This window comes from Nycticebus coucang, chromosome 15 (assembly GCF_027406575.1).
Source record: "Nycticebus coucang isolate mNycCou1 chromosome 15, mNycCou1.pri, whole genome shotgun sequence".
Lineage (NCBI taxonomy): Eukaryota > Metazoa > Chordata > Mammalia > Primates > Lorisidae > Nycticebus > Nycticebus coucang.
Genome location: NC_069794.1, coordinates 75,204,889 through 75,221,526, shown reverse-complemented (window position 1 = coordinate 75,221,526; position 16,638 = coordinate 75,204,889). Strand labels below are relative to the sequence as shown.

The 16,638-nt window shown below is 41.5% G+C and overlaps 1 pseudogene; it reads left to right on the top strand.

Annotated features, from left to right (window-relative positions):
• The first annotated feature begins 7,741 nt into the window (after nucleotides 1-7,741).
• LOC128566485 (protein arginine N-methyltransferase 1-like) lies at nucleotides 7,742-8,774 on the top strand (annotated as a pseudogene).
• The last annotated feature ends 7,864 nt before the right edge of the window (nucleotides 8,775-16,638 follow it).

Here is a 16,638-nt window from a genome sequence, read left to right as displayed (position 1 = left end):
GATACTTTACTAAGAAGAATATGTTCCAGCTCCATCCATGTAAACATGAAAGAGGTAAAATCTCCATCTTTCTTTAAGGCTGCATAATATTCCATGGTGTACATATACCACAATTTATTAATCTATTCGTGGATCGATGGGCACTTGGGCTTTTTCCATGACTTAGCTATTATGAATTGGGCTGCAATAAACATTCTGGTACAAATATCTTCGTTATGATGTGATTTTTGGCCTTATGCGTATATGCCCAGCAGAGGAATTACAGGATTGAATGGCAGATCTATTTTTAGATCTCTAAGTGTTCTCCATATCTCTTTCCAAAAGGAATGTATTAATTTGCATTCCCACCAGCGGTGCAGAAGTGTTACCTTTTCTCCACATCTATGCCAACATCTCTGGTCTTGAGATTTTGTGATATAGGCTAGTCTCACTGGAGTTAGATGATATCTCAAAGTAGTTTTGATTTGCATTTCTCTGATGATTAAAGATGATGAGCATTTTTTCATATGTCTGAAAGCCGTGCGCCTGTCTTCTTCAGAGAAGTTTCTCTTCAAATCCCTTGCCCAGCCTGCGATGGGATCCCTTGTTTTTTTCTTGCTGATGCGTTTGGGTTCTCTGTGGATTCTCGTTATTAAACCTTTGTTTAATATTTAATATTTGCAGGAGATACAACCTGCAAATATCTTCTCCCATTCTGAGGGCTGTTTGCTTGCTTTACTTACTGTGTTCTTGGCTGTGCAGAAGTTTTTTGTTTGATCAAGTCCCAGTAGTGTATTTTTGAAGTTGCTTCAATTGCCCGGGGGGTCCTCCTCATAAAATACTCGCCCAGACCGATTTCTTCAAGGGTTTTCCCTGCATTCTCCTTTAGTATTTTTATAGTTTCATGCCTTAAGTTTAAATCTTTAATCCAATGAGAGTCTATCTTAGTTAATGGTGAAAGGTGTGGGTCCAATTTCAGTCTTCTGCAGGTTGCCAGCCAGTTCACCCAGCACCATTTGTTAAATAGGGAATCTTTTCCCCACTGAATATTTTTAATTGGCTTGTCAAAGATTAAATAATGGTAAGTAGCTGGATTCATCTCTTGGTTCTCTATTCTGTTCCAGACATCTACTTCTCTGTTTTTGTGCCAGTACCATGCTGTTTTGATCACTATCAATTTGTAGTATACTCTGAGGTCTGGTAGCGTGATTCCTCCTGCTTTGTTTTTATTTCTGAGTAATTTCTTGGCTATTTGAGGTTTTTTCTGATTCCATATAAAACGAAGTATTGTTTTTTCAAGATCTTTAAAGTATGACAGTGGAGCTTTAATAGGGATTGCATTAAAATTATATATTGCTTTGGGTAGTATGGACATTTTAACAATGTTGATTCTTCCCAGCCATGAGCATGGTATGTTTTTCCATTTGTTAACATTTTCAGCTATTTCTTATCTTAGAGTTTCATAGTTCTCTTTATAGAGGTCTTTCACATATTTTGTTAGGTAAATTCCCAAATATTTCATCTTCTTTGGCACTACTGTGAATGGGATAGAGTCCTTAACTGCTTTTTCAGCTTGACTATTGTTGGTGTATATAAAGGCTACCGATTTATGAATGTTGATTTTGTAACCTGAGACGCTGCTATATTCTTTCATCACTTCTAGGAGTTTTGTAGTAGAGTCCCTAGTGTTTTCCAGGCACACAATCATATCATCTGCGAAGAGCAAAAGTTTGATCTCTTCTGACCCTATATGGATACCCTTGATTGCCTTTTCTTCCCTAATTGCGGTGGCTAAAACTTCCATTACAATGTTAAAAAGCAATGGAGACAATGGGCAGCGTTGTCTGGTTCCTGATTTGAGTAGAAATGATTCCAATTTAACTCCATTCAATATGATGTTGGCTGTGGGTTTGCTGTAGATGGCCTCTATCAGTTTAAGAAAAATCCCTTCTGTACCAATTTTCTTAAGTGTTCTGATCATGAAGGGATGCTGAATATTATCAAAAGCTTTTTCTGCATTGATTGAGAGAATCATGTGGTCTTTGTTTTTTAATTTGTTTATGTGCGGTATTACATTTATAGATTTATGTATATTGAAGCAGCCTTGAGACCCTGGGATAAAACCAACTTGGTCATGATGTATAATTTGTTTGATGTGTCACTGGATTCTGTTTGTTAGGAGCTTGTTGAATATTTTTGCATCTATATTCATTAGTGATATCGGTGTATAATTTTCTTTTCTTGTTGGGTCTTTTCCTGGTTTGGGGATCAGGGTGATATTTGCTTCATAGAACGTGTTGGGTAGTCTTCTTTCTTTTTCCACTTTTTGGAACAGGTTGAGTAATATAGGTACTAATTCCTCTTTAAAGGTTTGGTAGAATTCTGACGTGAAACCATCTGGTCCCAGGCTTTTCTTTTTATGGAGGTTTTGTATAGTTGATGCTATTTCGAAACTTGATATGGGCCTGTTCAGTATTTCCACTTGATTGTGGCTAAGACTTGGAAGGTGAAGTGCTTCCAAGTATCAGTCAATTTCCTTCAGATTTTCATATTTCTGAGAATAAAGTTTCTTGTAATATTCATTAAGGATTTTTTGGATTTCTGATGAGTCTGTTGTTATTTTGTCTTTGTCGTTTCTGATTGATGAGATTAGATATTTTACTCTTTTTTTTCTGATTAGGTTGGCCAGAGGTTTATCTATTTTATTGACCTTTTCAAAAAACCAGCTTTTTGATTTATTGATCTGTGTATTATTCGTTTTCAATTTCATTTAATTCTGCTCTAATTTGGATTATTTCTTTTCTTCTACTGGGTTTAGGGTTGAAATGTTCTTCCTTTTCCAGTTGCTTGAGATGTCCCATTAAGTTGTTAACTTCCTCTCTTCCCATTCTCTTGAGGAAGGGTTGCAGTGCTATAAATTTCCCTCTTAGAACTGCCTTTGCGGTGTCCCAGAGGTTCTGATAGTTTGTGTCTTCATTGTCGTTTTGTTCCAAAAAATTGGCAATTTCTTTCTTAATCCCGTCTCTGATCCAACTATCATTCAGCATAAGGTTATTTAACTTCCATGTTTTTGTATGAGTATGCAGATTCCTGTTGTTACTGAGCTCAAGTTTTATTCCATGGTCGTCCGAGAAGATGCAAGGAATAATTTCTATTCCTTTAAATTTCCTGAGGTTAGACTTGTAACCTAAGATGTGGTCGATTTTGGAGTAAGTTCCGTGGGCTGATGAGAAATATGTATATTCAGTTTTGTTGGGATGACATGTTCTGTAGAGTCTGCTAAATCTAAATATTGGATGGTTAGTTTAAATCTAAAATTTCTGTGCTCAACTTCTTGCTGGAGGATCGATCCAACATTGCCAAAGGAGTGTTGAAATCTCCGACTATTATGGAGCTGGTGGAAATCAAGTTGCTCATGTCAGTTAGAGTTTCTCTCATAAATTGAGGTGCATTCTGGTTGGGTGCATAGATATTAATAATTGAAATCTCACCATATTGAGTATTACCCTTAACAAATATGAAGTGACCATTCTTGTTCTTTCTTACCTTTGTTGGTTTAAAGCCTATTGTATCTGCAAATAAAATTGCAACATCTGCTTTTTTCTGATTTCCATTTGTCTGAAATATGGATGACTATCCTTTCACTCTGAGTCTGTATTTGTCTTTTAAGTTAAGATGTGACTCTGATATGCAACAAATATCTGGCCTGAGTTTTTGTATCCAGTCCGCTAACCTATGCCTCTTTAGAGGACAGTTTAAGCCGTTCACATTAATGGAGAATATTGATAAGTCTGGTGGAATTTTGAGTATCGAGTTTTTCAAAGGCCCAGTGGAGATTTTTAATCTTTTTGCCAGTGTGAAAGTTGGAGTTTGATCCAAAGATTCTGAGTGAGTTTACTTTTGTGGTATAGGATTCGGTTGGTCATTATGGAGGATAGGTCTTAGAATATCCTGAAAAGCCAGTTTGGTTATGGCAAATTTCTTCAACATATGAATGTCATTAAAGAATTTAATTTCTCCATCGTAAATCAAACTCAGTTTAGCTGGATACAAGATCCGGGGTTGAAAGTTATTTTGCTTGAGGAGATTAAAAGTCAATGACCACCCTCTTCTGGCTTGAAAAGTTTCAGCAGAGAGATCTGCAATTATTCTAATATTCTTCCCTTTGTATGTAATGGTTTTCTTTCACCAGGCTGCTTTGAGAATCTTCTCCTTCATATTAACTTTAGTGAAGCTAATTATGATATGCCTGGGGGATGACTTATTGGGGTTGAATCATGCTGGGGTTCTGAAGCTGTCTGATATCTGAATTTGAGAATCTCTAGGCATGTCTGGAAATTTTTCTTTCATAATTTCATGCAGAAAGGCCTCTATGCCCATTGAGGCCACTTCATCATTTTCAGAATTCCAATTATTGGTATATTACTCCTCTTTGAATTATCCCAGAGTTCTCTAAGGGAATGATCCGTTTTTGCTCTCCATTTGTCTTTCTCTTTGAGAGTTTGGGTGCGTTCAAAGGCATTATCTTCCATGTCAGAAATCCTTTCTTCTGCTTGCTCCATTCTGTTGCTGAGGGATTCCACTGTATTTTTCATATCTTTGAGGGCTGTAAATTCTTGCTTCAGTGTGTCTTAGTCTTTGGTGGTTTTGTCTTTAAATTCGTTAAATTCTTGAGACAACTTTTAAATTTCTCCTCAAATTCCTAATTCCATTTTATTAATCTTGTCTGCAATCCAAATTCTGAATTCGATTTCTGACATCTCAGCCAGTTGTTTATGAATGGGATCTTCAATTACATCTGCTGTATCTTTTCTTGGGGGGGTTGATCTATTCTGGTTATTCATGTTACCAGAGTTTTTCCGCTGATTCCACCCCATGGTCATTTTACTCCCTGTGATTTTTCCCCTGGGGCTTTATTGAGGGCCCATACAGTGTTGTGGCCTGAGAAACTGGGGCCCTGTCTGGTGTGGTGGGGCTAAGTGGTTCTGTCTTGTTTTCAGCTGGTTTCTTTTCGACCCTAGTGTAACATTTACTCTGGGTTGAAGTCTCAGCTGTGTGAAAGAACCAGCAATTAAGTCACCCCACCCGCCCACCTCTGGCACCAATTGAAAAAGGAGAATCAAATCTTCATACAACCACACACCTAGGGCGCCTCCTGAAAAGTCCTCAGTCTATTGGTTCAGTTCAAAAGGTCCAAATCAATTGTCTCAATCGGCACCTGTCTCGGGTGGGAGAGTTCAAGAAGTCTCTGGGAACTGGAACACAGGGGTCTGGTGACTACTCTGATATGGCTTACTCCAGTGCTGTGTGGAGTCAGGAGGAGCCACCTAGCAAATAGATCAGTCTGGGAAGGTTGATGTCTCCTTACCCACTTTGCCCCTCCATAGAACCCAGTCACTGGTATCTCTGCAGATGGCTGACCCAGTTGCCTGTAGTGAACAGATACTCCAGGGGTTTGCCCCTGCCTGAATCGCAAGGAAATCTGCCAGGCCTCTGCAGTCTGCCTATCTAGCGGGAGGAGGTGAGGCCTGACATCCTTGGGTGCTTGATGCACCTGTCTCGATGCAGGGAATAATTTCTCTTGCAGGTGGGGAGGCGGGTGTTCACTCAGGCTTAGCTGCACCCCTGATTGATGTTGCTAATGGAACAGAACAGACAACTTTGCAGGATTCTGTCTCTGTTTCTGCTAAAATCATCAGCAGAAGACAGGCTGTTCTGAGTTCAAATGTCTTTGCTGCTGGAGGTTTGTGTCCGATCACCTCTCTGAGTCGGCCCTGGCCTGGAAGCTTCCCAGGTCTGTGAGCAGTGTCAGGCAAATCCTTTACTCACTGGTGGCCTCCTCTGGTTGCCCAGGGAGACAGGGGGTGTGGCTTCAGAATATCCAGAAGTGAGCCGTTTTGCTGTTAAAAAAACAAAATGGCTGTTGATCCACCTCTGGGAACTGCCGCTCTGGTGTGGGCACCCAGCCGACCCTTTTCTCCTCAGTCTTGCACCCCAGAGTCAGCACTGACCAGCCTCCATTTATGCTCTGTCCACACCCCTCAAGAGATCACCGAAAAATCTGTACTCCTGGGGGTCAGGCCTCCAGGTCTGAGAGTGGGGACGAAGGAGAGTGCTGAGGCCCAGAGCTGTAGGTACTGAGAACACAGAGTTCCACACAGTTTTATGCCTGGCCTCACCACTGCCAGAAGACAGCCACAGCTCCGTGGTCTCAGGGAACTGCAGGTCTGGAGCGTTCCCTTCTAGCCAACCATCCTCTCCTCGCTTCCACCCCCAGAGACAGCACAGCTCAGGGACTGTCCACACCCCACGAGAAATCACCCAAGAATCTAGACTCCTGGGGGGCAGGCCCCCAGACTCCCGAGTGAGAGTGGGGGGGAGTGCTGGGAGCTCAGCGCTAGAAATGGGGAAGCTGCAGTTTCAGTGAGTTTTATGCCTGGCTGTATTGTTGCCCAAGGAGGGCTGCTGCACCATGCCACAGGGAAGTGCCCACGAGGCACGACTCCCCCTCAGCCGAGTACCCTCTCCTCGCTCGCATGCCTCAGAGTCAGCACCGACCAGTCGCAGCTCAGGCACTGTCCACACCCCTCAAGAAATCACCCAAGAATCTGAACTCCTGGGGGACAGGCCCCCAGACCCCCGAGTGAGAGTGGGGGGGAGTGCTGGGAGCTCAGTGCTGGAAATGGGGAAGGTACAGTTTCACTCAGTTTTATGCCTGGCCGTATTGTTGCCCAAGGAGGGCTGCTGCACCGTGCAGCAGGGAAGTGCCGCCGAGGCGTGACTCCCCCTCAGCCGGGTGCCCTCTCCTCACTCGCGTGCCTCAGAGTCAGCGCTGACCAGTCACAGCTTGGGCACTGTGCACTCCACTTGAGAAATCACCCAAGAATCTGAACTCCTGGGGGACAGGCCTCTAGACATCAGTGTGAGTTGGGGGGAATGTTGGGAGTTCAGGGTTTCTGGCAAAGGATATTTAAAGTTTGATACAGTTTTATGCCTGGCAGGAGAATGCCATGGCACCCTAGTAGGGGAGGTAGGTCCAGTTTTTAGAAGGCATCTCCTGTGGAGTTTAGTGGGAGGGCCTTTAATTTCTGCCCGTTTGTTTGTTTGTGGGGCTCTTGAGCTGGTCTCATGAGGGAGGGGGGACTCCCGTCCACTTGGTGATGGATTTTGCACCTTTTATTTGCATCCTTGTGGTCTCAGCTTGCCTCAGCAGTGTTGATGTGCGTTCTTCACCTTCTCTCTTGATGCAGCTCAAATCCACCAGGTTACTTACTAAATTTTTGTCCCTTAACTCTCCTTCTGGATGGAAGCCTCTGTGGAAAGCTGGCTTCCATCACCATCTTATCTCTGCTCTCCCTCCTTAATCTTTATCTTATCAAATCATGAAAACAAGACCTTAAAGCATTAAGGGGCTCCATAACTCTATCTATTTTATCTCTCTGCAGAAAACAAAGCAAAACAAAACAAAATACTTCAATGGAAGAAAATGAAATCCAGATATTTATCAATAAATAGTTACTGATGTCTAATATTCAGTGAAAAATACTAGATATTCAGAGCAGGAAAATAAAATCCATAACCAAGATAAAAGTAAATCAATGAAAACAGGGCCAGAAGTGCCAGAGATGATGGAATTAACATGCAAGAACTTTAAAAACAGCTATTATAAATATGTTTCAGGTACTCAAAGGTAGGATGGTCTCGATGGCTGTAGGAGTAGGTGAAGGCAAAGATGGAGGCAGTTGAGCTTCTGAACTGATTCATGGAGGTTTCCTTTGGCCAGGCAGAAAGCAGCGAAAAGTCCAATGCTGAAGACATAACATCTAGAGATTAGTACTTTCACTCCTATGCCCACTTTGGCATCCATGAGCAGATTCTGAAGGATGAGATGTGCACCTCAGGTACCATAACTCCATGTTTCACAATTGGCACCTCTTCAAGGACAAGGTGGTGCTGGACATGGGCTCAGGCAGAAAGATCTTCTGCATGTTCACTGCCAAGACCAAGGTCCATAAGATCATTGACACACATTATTCCAGTATCTCTGATTATGTGGTAAAGATTGTCAAAGCCAACAAGTTAGACCATGTGGTAACCACCATCAAGGGGAAGGTGGAGGAGGTGGAGCTGCTGGTGGAGAAGTTAGACATCATTGTTAACAAGTGGATGGGCTACTGCCTGTTCTACTAGTCCATGCTCAACACTGTGCTGTAAGCCAAAGACTAGTGGCTGGTGCCTGATGGCCTCATCTTCCCAGACCAAGTCACTTTGTATGTGATGACCATCAAGGACCAACAGTACAAAGCCTACAAGATCTGCTTATGAAAGAATGTGTGCTACTTTGACATTCCTGCATGAAAGATGTGGCCATCAAGGAGCCCATGGTGAAGATGGTGGACCTGAAGCATCTTGTCACCAATGCCTACTTCATAAAGGAGGTTGGACATCTACACTGTTAAGGTGAAAGACCTGACCTTCACTTCTTCCTTCTGCCTGCAGTTAAAGCAAAATGACTATATGCATACCCTGGTGGCCTACTTCAACATGAAGTCCACATACTACTGCAAGAGGACCAGCTTCTCCACCAGCTCCAAGTCCCCATACATGTATGGGAAGCATATGGTGTTCTACATGGAGGGACTACCTGATGGTGAAGATGCACAAGGATATCTTTTGTACTATAGGCATGTGGTCCAACGCCAAGAACAACCTTGAACTTGGACTTCACCATCAACCTAGACTACAAGGGCCAGCCATCTGAGCTGTCCTGTTCCATCAACTACGGGATGTCCTGAGGCAGTGCCCAGCTCTGCAGGTGGCCCTGCAGGGCCCTGGGGCTGCTGTATTCTTAGGCAGTTTAGGGGCTGCCCCTTCCTCTCTCTCCTTCCCACAGAAGGGGGCTTCAGGGAACTGGACTCAAGGGTTGGAAGGGAACAGTGTGACTGTGTTTTTTATAACTTATGTTTTTATAAGTTTACATTTACACCAATAAATCAGCTGGGGGAAAAGTATGTTTAAGGTCTTAAAGACAACAGATGAAGGAGAGATATGGAAACCATAATAAAAAAATAAATAAAACTTCTGGCGCCTAAACATAATGAAAACCTCACTGGATAGACTTAGAAGCAGATTAGACATTGAAGAATAAAGAATAAAAACTTGAAGACATAACAATAGAAACTATTCAAATAGTTTCAAATATTTGAAGGCTGAACAAAAAATTGAAAAGAGATTCAGTTACCTCTGAGATATATCAAGTAGTCTTACATGCTTTATAAGCTGCTTCAAAATTGCAAGTAGTGAAAGGGACAAAGTGGTTGAATAAATAAAGGCAGAACATTTTCCAGACATCATGATTCAGGAAGCATACTAACCCAAAGCTGACTAAAAAGACACACACCACACACATGCACACCCTCCCCCAAATGAATTTACTGACTATCAAGGCAAAAAAAAAATGTTAAATTCAGTCAAAAGTGAAAAAGCACGTTATAGATTTAACAAAGGGAAACCAAATAGAAGATGCCCATGAATCTCAGAAAATCCAAAGGCAATTTTCTAACAGATAAATGATTGTCAACCTAAAACTATGGTTAGTGAAAATAGCCTCCAAAATGAAGGGTGTAGAAAAGAAAATTTCAGAGAAAAAGTGAGAGATTTTATCATTAAGAAACCTGAACAAAAAGAAGTGATAAAGGAAGTTGTTTAGGCAGAAGGAGCATGAGAGATGAATACTCTGATCTACCCAAAGCAATAAAGGATTCCAGAAATAGTAATTCTGGGATCAGTATTTTTTTTTCTCATTTCACAAATTTCTTATTTCTATTGAAGGCAAAACTAATAACAATGTGTTGCAAGATTTATAATGAGGAGAAGTAAAATATATGTTAACAACAGCGGAAAGGAAGGAAAGGAAAAATGAAAGTATACTGTTAAACAGTTTTTACACTATTCATTATATAGTATGATATTATTTAAAAGTAGACTGTGATAACTTAAAGATATGCACTGTAAATCCTAGAATAACCACTAAAATTTTAAAACAAAATGGTATATCTAATGAATCAGTAGATGAAATAAAATGGCATATCAAAAGTACTTTATCAGAAAGGAGGCAGGAAAATAGAAATAAATGGAAATAGAAGAAACAAAAAATAAATAGAAATCTGGAGATTTTCAACTATACTGGTAATTACATTAAATATAAATGACTTAAATACTTAAAAGTCAGAGACTGTCATACTGAATAAAGCACTAAGAACCAAATATTTAGTGGTGAGAAGAAATAAACTTTAAATATACGTACGTAAGATAAAAATGTTTTAGAGATCTCTTGCACAACAATGTGACTATATTAATATATATTTTCAAATGTATTGATATTTAACATTAGCAAACTGTCCACTTAAAAATGGTTAGATGGTAAATTAATGTTTTGCTTTTTCACCATAATAAAATACACATGTAAATACATAGTATAACCATGATAATGTATGTGGATAATTTAAGAACATGGAAACATAGATAAGCCATGCAGACACTAATAATAAAAAGGTGGACTACCTATACTAACATGGAAAAAGGTCAACTTAAGGTTAATTAATAGTATTGGAGATAACAAGGTATATCTCATAATGACAAAAGAGCCCATTTTAATCAAGGTATACCAATCCTAAAAGCAGATGCACATAATTACAAGCTTTCAAAATACGTGAAGTAAAAATTTATAGAACTTAAAGGAAAAATAGGCCGATTCACAATTTTAGTTGGAAACTTCAGCACTCCTCTCTCAGTAATGGATAGAATAAGTAGACAGAAATCAGTAAGGGCATAGTAGACTTGAACAACACTATCAACTAAGCTCATTAATAAAAACAGAACATTACTTATGCCAACTACAGGATGCATATATTCTTTACAAGTGCATGTGGAATTTTCATCAATGTAAAATATAAGCAGAACTGTAAAACAGTTGATAAATCTGAAAGCTTGAAATTAGATAGAGTATATTCTCTGACCATAAAGGAATGAAATAGCAATTACAGTTGAAAGAAAGCTAGCTGTAAAACTCTGGGATACTTGGAAGTTAAAAAATGCACATAGCGGGGCTACCAAGGGAGGAGGAAGATGGCAGCGAGAGGGTGACGGGAGGTGCTGGCAGCGAAAAGGGGTTCAGTGTGGGGACCCGGGGGCGGGTAGGAAGATTTTGGGACCTGGGTGTAGACAGGAAGGAGGTGAGGGTGCCCGAGCGCCAGAAAAGCATGATGGTGCTGCAAGCACTGCTCCGCCTGCACCCTGCAGCGCACTCTCCGGTCCTGGATCCCCCTTCCTTGGGCACCTGGTACTCCATCTGGAAGTGCTGCTGCTGAGCTGGTTCTGCAGCGGTCCTAGCGCCCCTCTGCTTCCTGCTCTGCAAGCCACGAGCTGTTGGCAAGAATTGCCATCACCAACCGCACAGGCCATGGAGTGCCAGGCTGGCCATCACCATCCCGGACTGTGCTGGTGCTAGACCGTGGTCCCTGGAGGAGCTGTCTAGGCTTGAGGAGGAATGGGACATCGCAAGCCTCATGGTGTGGTCTATGGCCTGGGTATCTCCTACATTAATGTCTATAACCACCAAGGTATTTTCAACAGAAATAATTCCAGATCAATGTGCAAAATTTTAGATGAGGTATATATTAACCAGTGTGATGTAAGCGTTCCTAATTCTATATGAAATAAGGACATTGTACCCCATAAATACATTAATGTATAGATGATTTATGTGTTTATGATTTAATAAAAAAAATAATAAAGCAACAAGAGGAGCTTCTGGGGCCAGATTGTTTGAAATACTCACCAGAGTTTGCAAATAGTGATAAAAGTAATGACAGAGTTTTAAATTGTCATTCAGCAGTCAAGGTGCTGTCCCCAAAAGATGGAAAAGCAGATATTCCAAGAGCTTTTCAGTACTTTTGCAAGTTGGCAGCCAGAATTAAAAGAGACCTGTAGCTAAGTTAGACTGTTTGCATAGTTCAAATACTTTCCCTGATCCTGATTTGGTATTGAAGTTTGGTCCTGTGGACAGCACATTAGGCTGTCTTCCCAGGCACAAAGACTGAGGCTATCTCTCTGCCTTCTCACCTAAACATCAGTTATGAGAGCTTTTTCTCTGTCCTTCCTCAACATACAGCTTGTGATAGTGTGTGGGAAAGTAATAATCCTTGGTTGTATAACTTGATTTTAGGCTTTTGAAGAAAAGGACCCAAGTGATTAAGGTGTTTACAAAGTACATATGAAGCCCTGTATACACCTAGCTCCTAATTCTCATAATTTATCAACAAACATAAAAAAGTGGTTTACTTGAGAGTGTGTGTGCATATGTGTATGTATAGAAATGAACTTATAAATAGGAGAAGTATTAGAGAAGGAAATATAAAGACCTACAACCTTGAGCAAATAGCATTGTTTTGAGAACTGACATTTCATATTTAAAGTCTTCAGCCCCAACTACTTCTCTATTTTTTGTGGGGAGAAGGGCTGATTAGAACTGTTCTGGTCATTGTTGGGAATGAGGATAATTTTTGTGCAGTCCTTTCTAGTGACTAAACTTTAATTTTTAGGAATAATATATTGACTTATTAAATGGAAGCATCCTGGATTTGAGGGAGCTTGAGAGAAATGGAATTCTGTGTTGCTCATATATTGAAAGCTTGCTCACTTTCAGAGCAGAGCAAATACTTGTCTTCAGATATCTATTTTCCTCTCTTACTTCATTATAGGCAAACAAGGTGACTTGATTTGGTGTTAATGTTCTGGGTTGTGAAGATCACTTGAAAAAGAACTCTTCCTACATTGAAATGCAGAATTTTAGACATTTAAATGTTGGATTAGACCATATTAAAACAAAAAAAAAACAACTTTGCCCAGGAATTCCGCCTACCTCTGTGCAAGAGATATGAAGAGAACTTTCCCCATTAAAGACAGAAGAATGGCTAACAAACATTTGAAAAAATGCTCATTGTCCCTGATCATCAGAGAAATGAAAATCTAAACCACCCTCAGATATTACCTAACCCCAGTGAGCATAGCCCTCATCACAAACTCTCAAAGCTGCAGAAGCTGGTGTGGATGTGGAGAGAAGGTAAAACTTTCACACTGCTGGTGGGACTGCAAACTAATATAACCTTTTTGGAATGAAGTATGAAGAATCCTCAAAGAATTCAAATTAGACCTCACATTTGATGCTGCAATCCCATTACGAGGTATCTACCCAGAAGAAAAGAATCCTTTTATAATAAGGATGTTTGCACTGGACTATTTATTGCAGCTCAATTACAATTGCCAAAACGTGGAAACAGCTTAAATGCCCACCAACCCAGGAATGGATTAATAAGCTGTGGCATATGTACACGATGGAATACTATTCAGCCATTAAAAAAGATGGAGACTTTACATCCTTTGTATTAACCTGGATGGAGGTGAAACTCATTTGTCTTTGTCAAATACCACAAGAATCTAGAAGCGAGAATCCAATGTACTGTATTCTAATATAAAGGCAGTAGATGAGCAAATACAAGGGGGTGGGAGTAGGGAAATGAGGGAGTGGAGAGGGGAAGGAGGGAGGTGGATGGGAGGGTCACAGTGTATGGCACATGTCTTGGGGGTGGGACACAACTACAAGAGGGACTTTGCTTAACAATTGCAGTCATTGTAACCTAATTCTTTGTACCCTCAATGAATCCCAAACAATAATAATAAAAAAAAATCTAAAAGTTAATCAGTTGTAATTTTAAAAGTAAAGGTGGCAGATTTCTGATAAAAGGAAAGAATGTTTTTTGACTTCCCTTTATGTTTGGTGGGCAGTATACTACATCATACCCAAAGCTGGTTTTAAAAATATTTTCAGAAGATGGCTGACTGAAGCCAGCTTTCCACACAGGCTCCCGCCCAGAAGAAGAGTTAAAGGACAAAAATTTAGCAAGTAATCTGGTGAATTTGAGCTGCACCAAGAAAGAAGGTTGAAGAACGCACATCAACCCTGCTGAGGTGAGCTGGGACCACAAGGATACAAACAAAAGGTACAAAATCCATCACCAAGCAGATGGGAGTCCCCTTCCCCATGAGAATGGCTCAGAGTGCCCCACAAACAAACAGGCAGAGTTCAAAGGTCCTCCCGCTACACTCCACAGGAGAGACCCTCTAAAAACTGGACCTGCCTCCCCTAATAGGGTGCCATGGTGTTCACCTGCCAGGCATAAAACTGTATAAAACTGTATATATTCTCTACCTGCAACTCTGAGCTCCCAGCATTCCCTTCCACTCTCACTCTGAGAACTGGAGGCCTGTTCCCCAGGAGTTCAGATTCTTGGGTGATTTCTCGAGGGTGTGGATAGTGCCTGAACTGCAGCTGGTCAGTGCTGACTCTGGGGCACGGGATCGAGGAGAGGACGGTCGGCTGGGAGGAAACCACACCAGAGGGGCGGTTCCCTGAGGCATGGAGCGGCAGCGGTCTTTTACCAGCAATATGACCAGGCATAAAACTGTGTAAAACTGTAGATATTCTCTACCTGTAACTCTGAGCTCCCAGCATTCCCCTGCACTCTAAGTCTGAGGTCTGGAAAGCTGTCCCCCAGGAGTCCAGATTCTTGGGTGATTTTTCAAGGGGTGTCGACAGTGCCTACACTGCAACTGGTCAGTGCTGACTCTGGGGCACAGGAGCAAAGAGCAAGGATGGTTGGCTGAGCGGGAACCACACCAATATGGCTCACTCACGGATATTCTGAAGCCACACTCCCTGTCTCCCTGGGCAACCAGAGGAGGCCGGCAACAAACCGTGAGTAAAGGATTTGCCTGAGGCGGTACCGATTCACAGACCCAAGAAGCTCCCAGGTCAGGGCTGATCCAGAGGAATGCTTTACTGAGCCTAAGATGCACCTGGCTCTCAGGGGATTGTCAGCCTATAGACAAAGGAAGGCAGCAGGATAGAATTGACAGGTAACCTAATACAAACTTGTAGGAGCAAAGACAGGGCTTTGGAACTCAAAACAGCTTCTCTTCTGAAGGGGAATTTAGCATTTCTGTTCTATTCTGTCAGTAACATCAATCAGGGGTGGGGCTGGAACTGAGTGCACAACCCCCAACCTTCACCAAGTGCCCGGGGCTGTCAGGCTAGATAGAGGTAGAGGCCTGTCAGATTTCCTTGTCATCAGGCAGGTGCAAACCCCTGGAGTATCAGTTCACTACAGGCAACTGGGTCAGCCAACTGCAGGGCTATCAGAGACTGGGCGTGACAGAGGTGCAAGGTGGAAAAGAAGGCATCAAACTTCCCAGACTTATCTATTTCCTGAGTGGCTCCTCCTGACTCCATGTAGCACTGGAGTAACCCATATCAGAGTAGTGACCAGACACCTGTGATCCAGTTCCCAGAGACATCTTAAACTATCCCACCCGACAGGTGCTGACTAAGACAATTGATTTGGACCTTTTGAACTGAGCCAATCACCTGAGGACTATTCAGGTGGTTGTAGGAAGGTTTGATTTTCCTTTTCCAATTGTTGACTGTGGTGGGTGGGGTGACTTAATTGCTGGCATTTCTCCACAGCTGAGACTTCAACACAGACTAACTATTTCACTAGGGTCAAACAGAAACCAGCTGAAAACAAGACAGAAGCACTTAGCCCCACCACACCAAACAGGGCCCCAGTTTCTCAGGCCACAGCACTGTATGGGTCCTCGACAAAGATCCAGGGGAAAAATCAAAGGGAGTAGAACAATCATCGGGTGGAATCAGTGGAAAAATTCAGGTAACATGAATAACAAGAATAGATCAACACCCCCCCCCCAAGAAAAGATATGGCAGATGTAATTGAAGATCCCATTCATAAACAACTGGCTGAGATGTCAGAAATCGAATTCAGAATTTGGATTGCAAATAAGATTAATAAAGTGGAGGAAAATTTGGAATTAGAACTTTGAGCATCAATTCAAAAGTCAGAATTAGGAATTTGAGGAGAAATTCAAAAGTTGTCTCAAGAATTTAACGAATTTAAGACAAAACCACCAAAGACTTAGACGCACTGAAGCAAGAATTTGCAGCCCTCAAAAGATCTGAAAAATACAGTAGAATCCCTCAGTAACAGAGTGGAGTAAGCAGAAGAAAGGATTTCTGACATTGAAGACAAAGCCTTTGAACGCTCCCAAACTCTCAAAGAGAAAGACAAATGGAGAGCAAACACAGACCATTCTCTCAGAGAGCTCTGGGATAATTCAAAGAAGGCTAATATCTGACTCTTTGGAATTCCTGAAAGCAATGAAGTGGCCTTGCTAGGCACAGAGGCACTTCTCCATGAAATTACGAAAGAGAATTTTCCAGACATGCCTAGAGATTCTGAAATTCAGGTAGCAGATGACTTCAGAACCCCAGCACAACTGAACCCCAATAAGACATCCCCCAGGCATATCATAATTAACGTTACTAAACTTAATTTGAAGGAGAAAATTCTCAAAGCAGCCAGATTGAAAAAAGCCATTACCTACAAAGGGAAGAATATTAGAGTGACTGCAGATATCTCTGCTGACACTTTTCAAGCCAGAAGAGGGTGGTCATCGACTTTTAATCTCCTAAAGCAAAATAACTTTCAACACCGGATCTTGTATCCAGCTAAACTGAGTTTGATT